Source organism: Camelus ferus, chromosome X (assembly GCF_009834535.1).
Source record: "Camelus ferus isolate YT-003-E chromosome X, BCGSAC_Cfer_1.0, whole genome shotgun sequence".
In the NCBI taxonomy this organism is placed as follows: Eukaryota; Metazoa; Chordata; class Mammalia; order Artiodactyla; family Camelidae; genus Camelus; species Camelus ferus.
In genome coordinates, this window is record NC_045732.1 from 48,699,668 (window position 1) to 48,709,456 (window position 9,789).

Below are 9,789 nucleotides of genomic sequence, written 5' to 3' on the forward strand. Positions count from 1 at the left end.
AAATTTTTTTAAATTACTGTAATGATTATGGTATATTTGAAAAATAACAATCGTACTTGTTTACTGCCTTTTAAGGCAGTAGCTACAACCACTTTTATATCATTCAGTCATCAGAAAAAAATGATTATATAAGCAGTTGTTATATAACACCTGTGATCTCAGCCTTGGCTAACCAACAGGACCTAAAAAGTAACTCAGCTATCACCAGCAGCAACACTATCAGGACCAGTCTTAAACTCTTTCTCTATAGCCTACAAAGTAACAGTATCATCTGGAATATAACCCCACTTTAGAATTTAACCTGTTTCAGTTCATTGTGTCTTTAGCACAGGATACCAATTATTAGGGTGGCTAGGCCTGTCCAATATAGCTCTGTCCAATAGAATTTTCTACAGTTGTGGAACTGTTCTATACTCTTTAGACCTTGGGTTAGGGAAATTTTTCTTAAACAAGAAGCAAAGAGCATCGACTACGAAAGACTGATAAATTTGACTTTTTGAAATCAAAAGCTTTTGTTTCACAGAAACACCTTAAAAGGTAAAAAGACAAATTATAAACTGGTTGCCTTGGGATTCTGAAACCAGGCCCTGGTTCCAGGAACGTGACCAAGCTAGCAGATTACTCCCATTGGCTGTCCATAGTAATCTTTCATGGGATCAGGTAAGATTCGGCCCCCAAAACAGTGCTGACATGCTCATTTGGGGTGAATTTCACTCACGTCAAGCACAGGACATTTTCAGGCTCGAGGCTACCAAGGTCCACTGCCAAGACTCAGGCTAAAATAACTACAGAGGATACAGTTTCCAAACAGCCATTGCATTGGAAGTAGTAACAATGTTGCTACCTTTTGCTCATACCTTTTGCTCCTCGGAGATATGAAATTACCCAGGTATAGGACACTTGAGAATAAAGAACACGAAGAAATGTATTCTAGGCCTAAAAAGGAAGATTTGGTACTCAGACATTATGGAGAATTTCCACATGAATTGTTAAATAAATAAAAATATAAGTACATTTTCTCTACCCATCATTCTGAATCTTCATTGCTAAATTACTACACCTCCCATGGGCCCATGACATTTATAATATATTGTAATCAGATTACCTATATAGAAAGGGACTCCCCTGAAATATTTGTCTAGGGCCCAGCATGCCCTGCAGCAGCTCTGCTCTGTCTTGTTTATCAACTTCAGGCTTTACTCATCCCTTTTCTGCCACCTCCCCCCCCACCAACTTCAGCCCTCAGTCATCCATTTCGCTTTCTTGCTTTCACAGCCTGACTTTGCCTTCACTTCTGCTTGGCTTCATTTTATAAATCTGTTGGGATCACAAGTACAGAAACTGAGACACTAGAAGGAAAAGTGACTTGCTGAGAGTCAATTAGCTGGTCAGAGTTGGACCGAAATGGGATGTCACAGGCATGTTTTCTGTGGCTATACTTTAGTGGTGTCCACATCCTCTACTTTGGACTCCCAAACACATGACATACAACAGGAATTATATGAGGGAAGGGAATCAAGTCCTCTTTTTAAAAGACTCTCACTACTCTTAATTCTAGGCTTGTCATTTTGTTAACTTACACTTCCTCTCCTCTGCTCTAACAGTTCAAAAAAAAGGTCAGGAACTACCTGGTTTAGCCACCAGATGGCAGCATGAAACAATCAAAGAAACACTGAGCCAGCTGGGGGGAAAGGAGCCAACTTCTTATACTGAGCCAAAGATCTGAGTTGAAGCAGAAAACATCTTATTCGCACATGTTCAGTATCAGAAGAAAGAGTGAAAGAAAAGTACTTAACTCCCTCTAATCTGAACAGCCCTCCTTAGCGGGAGTTTGTCCTTGGCTTCAACCCAATGCCCTTTTTTTTTTTTTAATGTTCACCTTAAAATGTACTGTTAATTAACAAAAATCAAGGTAATTAATGCCTTTTTTGTACACACACATTCAATAACACAAGTATATCTTGATACACCATTTGTCTAATGTAAATTATCTATTGATGTCTACATGATTACATTTTATTTGGATTTAAAAAGACATTCAGATTGATTTAACAGATAAAATTATAAGTTAATTAAATGATCATATCAAACAGTATGTTAGAATGACCTTAACTAATGTACACTTTAGATAATATTCTCCAATGTCATTAATCATTACACGTCCAAATTAAATCATTCTAATAAATGACTAACAAATATTTCAGACTAATCACAGTGTTATATATTGTTAAATTGCTTGTCCCATAAATTGCTAAGTGTAGTGTCAGGCAGGCAATTACAACTTTGCCCTCCTATTTCTCCCTCTCTTAAGGTAACATAACATTCTCATGTTTACTTAATTTTATTCTTGTAATGTTGTAGGTTCTTTTCCTTGCAAGAGGGAAAAAACATTCTTACTACTTAGGTCTCTCATCAGAGAAATTAAAGTTTTTTAAGACAATTTTACATTTTTAAATAGCATTAAATAAAACAGTAAAGTGAGCAGGTATAAATTTAAAAAAAAACTAAGTAGTATTCCCAATGCCTTTTAAATGAGGACTTTGCTAAGGCATTCAGAGTTGAATTAGCAGGCTGATGGGGGCACTCCAAGCCATCATTGGTGAAAAGCAGTTAAAGGAAACAGGGCATGTTATGGAGAAGAGAATACCTGGGGAAGGGCTCTTTACTACTCATAAGGACTGTCTGCAGTAGGAGAAAGGTATGATTAGTCTTGTTGTGTATAGCTCTTTATAAATAAGGATGTCTGAATACTTTGAGGCATCCAAAGATAAAATAGACTACCTTTAGAACTGGTAAGATGCCAATCCCTAAAGGTATACAAGCCAATGGTGGATTTTGTTGGGATGCTATGGAGAGAATCATCAGATAGAAAAGTTGGGTCATATGCCCTGTAAGGATGTTCTAACTAGCTTAAGATCGTATTAACTTCATCAGAGTATTTGGGATGTTCCTCTAATCTTGCCCCACCACACACACACCACTTATGGTGTCCTTCAAGGGTCAGTCAGGATGTTGGGAGAGGTTTTTATGTTTATCAAAAAAGAACATGCAGTTACACATGTCAAAACTCAGTGAGTGTATACTTAATAATTGTTCATTTCATTGTATGTATACCTTACATCACAGTTTAAAATACTAGAAGAAGGAATATTGAGCTCTGTTAATGATATACACATGGAAGTGTCAGAAGGTTTATGGAAGTCTGCAATTTACTTTGAAATGCATCAGAGAATAAGATGAGTTAATGAATTGATAGAAATATTCATAGATAAATGGTTATCTGATTAACAAGTATAATAACCTGTCAATGGTAAAATCTATGTGGTAGGTCTTCACTGTATTCTTTCATCTTTACTGCATGATTGAAAGTTTTCATAATCAAAATGAAGTGTTGGAGGAGGATGACATTACTGAGAATGAAGGAGAGGAAGCTTCAAGGATTCATCCATCCACTTAAGCAACCATTAGGCTGGGAAAAAAAAACTGTCATAATCAACTTTTTCAGAACTCTGGAATCTAATTTAAAAAAACAACTTAGAGTAACTAAATGAGTGTTTACTGAAGAAAGCCTGCCTTAAAAATTCAGTAAGAGAACATTATGGCATTTTTAATTACCCACCTACCACTCCTCATTTCTCAGCTGGGCATCTGCTGTGGGGATGGCAGCCTACACACCTATTATGGCTTTCTTGTGTCAGTCAGAGGGGAGAAAATAGACCTTGTTTTATAATTTTAAAAAAGACATTACTATAGCCTTACAGAAATAAGACCTTATATTTAGTTTTGTAAGGTTTATAATAAGAGGTTACTATTATTACATAATAAATGATTACTATAATTACATAATAATAAGTAATAATTGTGATCAATTGAAGGCCAAAAATTTGGATAACCCAGAATATCCATCAACTGACGGATGGATAAACAAAATGTGGTATATCCATACAATGGAATGTTATTCAATAATAAAAAGTATGAAGTACTAAGACATGCTACAAAAACCTCAGAAACGTTATACTAATTCAAAGAAGCCACACACAGAGAAAAAGGAACCCTCCTACATTGTTGGTGGGAATGTGACTTGGTACAGTTACTATGGAGGACAGTATGGAGGTTCCTTAAAAAACTAAAAATAGACTTACCATATGATCCAGCAATCTCACTCCTGGGCATATATCTGGAGAAAAATATAATTTGAAAATGCACCTCAGTGTTCATAGCAGCACTATTTACAGTAGCCAAGACATGGAAACAACCTAAATTCCATCAACAGATGACTGGATAAAGAAAATGTGGCATATATAATACATATATATATAATGGAATATTACTCAGCCATAAAAAGACTGAAATAATGCTATTTGCAGCAGCATGGATGGACCTACATACTCTCATATTGAGTGAAGTAACTCAGACAGAGAAAGAAAAATATGACATCACTTTTATGTGGAATCTAAAAAAAAAGATACATATTCTATTTACAAACCAAAAATAGACTCACTGACATAGAAAACAAGCTATGGTTAACAAAGGAGAAAGGGCAGGGAGGGATAAATTAGGGGTTGAGAATTACCAGACACATATTACTATATGTAAAATATATAAACAACAAAGACCTATGTATAGCATAGGGAATTGTATTCAATTTCTTATAATGACATATAATGGAAAGGAATCTGAAAAGAAAAAATATAATGGAAAAGAATCTGAAAAGAAAAAATATATATGTATGCATATGGATAACTGAATCACTTTGCTGTACACTTAAAACTAACACTGTAAATCAACTACACTTCAATAAATTTTTTTTAAAAAAACAAAGAAACCACACACACAAAAGTGACATAGCGTAATTTTACTTATATGAAATATCTAGACAAAGCAAATCTATAGAATCAGAAAGAAGATTAATAGTTGCCAGGGGCTGGGGAGAGGGGGAATGGAATGGGGAGGGCTGCTTAATGAGACAGGTTATTTTGAGAGGTCATGAAAATGTTCTAGAATTAGTGGCGATAATTGCACAACATCTGAATATACTAAATGTCACTGAATTGTATACTTGAATATTGTTAAAATGGTAAATTTTACATTATGTTTATTTTATCACAATTTTAAATAAGAAAATTTGGGAGGAAGGGGTCGGGGGGAGGTCATGGAGATATTGGAGCCTTGAGCTACCATGTAAAAAGTCTGACTACCCTGATAGAGAGAGAGGCCCAGCAGCTTCCAGCCACTCCAGCTACCTCAGCTAATGTACCAAATCAGTAATTAAATCTATCTTGGATTTTTTTAACCCTAGTCAAGCTTCTAGTTGAAGATGTCTGGGTGACTCCAGACAATGCCACATAAATCAGAATTTCCCAACTGAGCTCAGTCAACCCACAGAATCATTAGATATAATAAATTGTTGATGTTTTAGGCCAAAAAAATAGTAACATAAGTATAGTCTCAGGTGATTCTGTAGCACATCAAAATTTACTCCATCAAAAAGGATGAGATAAGAAGAGACTGCAGGTCACCTCCTAGAAAGGAATTAGTAAAATAGCTTAACTTTGTATAAGATAATCTACCAGAATTTGACCTGGCCCCAATTCTGAATACCTTAGGCAATCAGAGGTAAAAGAAGAATAGCTATACTTGGAACTCAGAGCCACATATGATTTCTTTCTTATCACCCCTCAGATTAATCCTATTCAAATTGGGATATTTGACTGTTTCACATAGAGTTATTTTTTTCTGGTTGATATCAACCAATCTAATGGCTTTCTTAGGTCAGCAGTTCTCAAAAAGTGATAGGTCCAGCAAACCAGCAGCATCAGAATCACTTCAAGTTGTTCGTTTGTGTTGCCTTCCTTCTCTGCAGTGACAATATTTTGAGCACTTATTCCATGCCAAAGCTTTAAATATATTATTTCATTTGATCTTTATAAAAGGCATTATAGGTCATCTTCATCATACAGATGCAGAAATTAATCTCAGAGATGTAAAGTGACCTGCCCAGGGTCCCACAAGCTAGGAACGAGAAGAGCTGATATTTGAAGTTGGTCTGTCTTGATGCCAGAGTCTATGATAAAAGCACTACTTTATATTGTCTCTAAAAAAAATAAATAAATTAAATAAATAAAAAAACCTGTCTCATGGGTGCCAACCACACCAAACTACCACATGAGTCCCTACTGTGGATCTTAAGTCAGGAAGGAAAAGAGGCAGCATAAGAGCTTAAATTCAGAGTTGTCAACTCTATCTGTTTAAAGCCTAACTCTATCCTAGGTTGTCTAAGAATGCTTCTTTAGAGGCCCAAATCAGAATTAATCTCTGATTTTCTCATACTCCTATAAATTTTGTAACATGTGACAAAGCCATCCTAGTTTAACCCTCTGACCCTTTGAGATATTTTTTAATTGAAGTATATTTGATTTACAATGTTGTGTTAGTTTCAGGTGTACAGCAAAGTGGTTTAATTATAGGTATACATATTTATTATTTTTCAGATTCTTTTTCATTATAGGTTATTACAAGATATTGGGTTTAGTTCCCTGTGCTATACAGTAGGTCTTTGTTGAGGAGATTTAAAGTACTGTACGCTCTATTTGACAACTCAGTGTAACAGAAAACAAGTGTTATATAAAATTGCTTAAAAAATGCTTTCTCCCTGCCAAATGAAGCTTTCCTTTTACGCTTCCAAAATTCCTATGCACTGTCATCTTGCAAGAAAGTTCAGTGTGAGAACAGCAAGGTTTCCTTTTATCTCAGTGAAGATTTTCCTTATGCAAAATGTGAAGGCTCCTAGGCAGTTATTTTCAACCAATGGCATTCTTTCAGGCCTTGTTCTCCAAACTTCTACAGCAAAAATAGTGTAGTTCTGTTATATGTTGTTGTCAGAGAACAGATAGCAAGGTAGAGAGAAATGAGCAAGAACACAGCATGTTGTCCAGAAATGAAGATCAACCATACCTACTGCAAATCACCAAGTGAGCTAGAGTGAACTTTGGTGCAAAGAGAAACCTGTAGGTTTTAAAACAGGAAATGCAGAAGTGACATCATCAAAAATGATAAAGTAGGAGATACCAGCCTTCATCCCCCGACCCAAAAAAAAAAAAAAATTTACAGCCATCCATGAAGGAAAATATCCCTGGGAGGACTCAAGAATCCACTTAAGAACCTACACCAACACATAGGAGCAAAACATGGAGAATAATCACACAGAAAGGGTCACTATGGGGATCAGCTTAGCTGAGATGTCTGGAGAGAGCTAGGAAGAAAGAAGAAGGGTGGGGGCTATCAGAATCAGTCACATGGCAAGTACTATTACAATCTTCAGTGGCCTGCTCTGGGGAGTACTCCATCAGCTTTGGCCTCTGAGGACCTCAACAGCCCCTGTGAGAGTCATGAATTCCTTGCAGCTTTCACAGTGGAGGACCCTGCAGTGTTTGTCAGTGCAGACTATAGCAGCGTGCTCTGCAGGTGACACTCACAGCTTTCACCACTGAGGTAAACCAACAATCATCACTGTCACAGACCCCCCAGAAAGGGACATGCTGCTGCATACCCTCATAAGTAGCTGCTGTTGTACTACCCCAGGACAAAGTCTGCCCTTCTCATCCCCATGCATTCTCCAGACCCCAAGGCATGGTTACTCTGCATGCACTTGCACTTCAGAACATGCCCGTGTTTAGAGCACTGAAGCCACGTCTGTTGCAGGCTAGCCAGCACCCTAGACCCCAGAGCCACTATTACTTCATGAATGCCTGCACTTCAGACCCCTGCTCCGAGGCTGCTCCATAGGTGCATAAACACCAGATCAGTACCACCACCACAAGGGTACCTATGAGCTGGACTTCATGCTGAGAGGAATTCCCTAAGCCATGACATCTCCCATGGGATAAAAAGATATCAGGAAGTCCCCAGCAACCTTTGACACTGAAGACACCCAAAATGTTCACCACCCCTGTGGATCCCCACAAACTTGACCATTGAAGACACCTTCAATCTTTTCTGAAACTGGCCTCAGCTGACAGAGGTGTATGGAGACTGCACCTCTGAACTGTTCCTGGAACCAGATCCATGTAACTCCACTCAGCCAGAGTCCTGACATCCACCAGCTGGTGAAGGCCTTTCCCTAACAAAATCAGTCCATAAAGTCTGGAAGAGGTAACTGCTCCATGAAAGGCACAGACATTAAAGCAAGGCTATGAGAAACAACAACAACAACAACAACAACAACAACAACAACAACAACAACAACAACAAATCAAGGAGACATGACACCACCAAAAAATACAACAATCTTCCAGTAACCAATTCCAAAGAAATAGAGATCTACAAATTGCCAGACAAAGAATTCAAAATAATTATCATTTGAAATTATCCAGAGGAGAAAAAATTTTAAAAGAATGAAAAATAGTAAAGAAAGCCTTTGTGAATTATGGGACAATGTAAGGTGAAACAAAATTAACATTATTGGAGTCTCAGAAGAAAGAGAGAGACAAAAGGGGGTAGAAAGCTTATTTTTAAAAATAATGGATGAAAACTTCCCAAATTTGGGGATAGATATGGAAATCAGGTACATAAAGCTCATAATTTCCAGTACAGATTCAACCCAAAGAGGACTTCAATGAGACACATTAAAATAAAATTTTCAAAAATCAAAGTCAAAAAGACAAATTTCCTGAAAGCAGTAAAGAAAAAAAAAAAAACTTATCTCATACAAGGGAATCCCCATAAGGCTATCAATAGATTTCTCAGCAGAAATTCTGCAGACCAGGAGAGAATGGGATGACATATTCAAAGTGCTGAAAGAAAAACTGCAAACCAGTAATTTACTCAGCAAAGCTGTCCTTCACAAATGAAGGATAGTCTTACCCAAACAAACAAAAGGTACAGGAGTGCATCACCACTAAACCTTCTTCATAAGAAATATTAAAAGGAGCTCTTCAAGCTAAAATGAATGAATGCTAACAACATAAAAGTATAAAACTCATTGGTAGAGGTAAGTATGTAAGTAAAATTCAAAAGACTAAAATTTTAAGTGGGGTAAAAAGATTAAAAGGTGAAAATATGAGAAATAACTATAGCCACAATAATTTTTTAATGCACATACAATATAAAAACACTAGAAATCAACAAGAGCAGGAAAGCCAGAAAATTCACAAATATGCGGAAATTAAACAATACATTCCTGAACAATCAATGGGTCAGAGAAGAAATCAAAAAAGAAAATTTTTTAAAAACCTTGAGACAAATGAAAATGAAAATGCAACATACCAAAATTTATGGAATACCAAAAAAGCAGTTTTAAGAAGGAAGTTTATAGCAATAAAAAGCCTACATTAAGAAAAAAGAAAGATTTCAAATAAACAACCTAACTTTACATCTCATGACACTAGAAAAAGAAGAAAAAAATTAAGACCAAAGTCAGCAAAAGGAAGAAAATAAAAATCAGAGCAGAAATAAAGACTATAAAAACAATCAAAAAGATCAGTGAAACTAAGAGCAGTATTTTTTTGAAAGATAAACAGAATTGACAAAACTTTAGCTAGACTAACTAAAAAAACCTAGAGAGGACTCAAGTAAATAAAATCAGAAATGAAAGAGGAAATATTACAACTGATATCACAGAAATACAAAAGACCATAAGAGATTATTGTGAACAGCTGTATGTCAGCAAGCTGTATAACCTAGAAAAATGGATACATTCCTAGAAACATAGAACATACTAAGACTAAATCATGAAGAAATAGAAAATTTTAATAGAACTAAAACTAGCTAGGACATTGAATCGGTAATCAA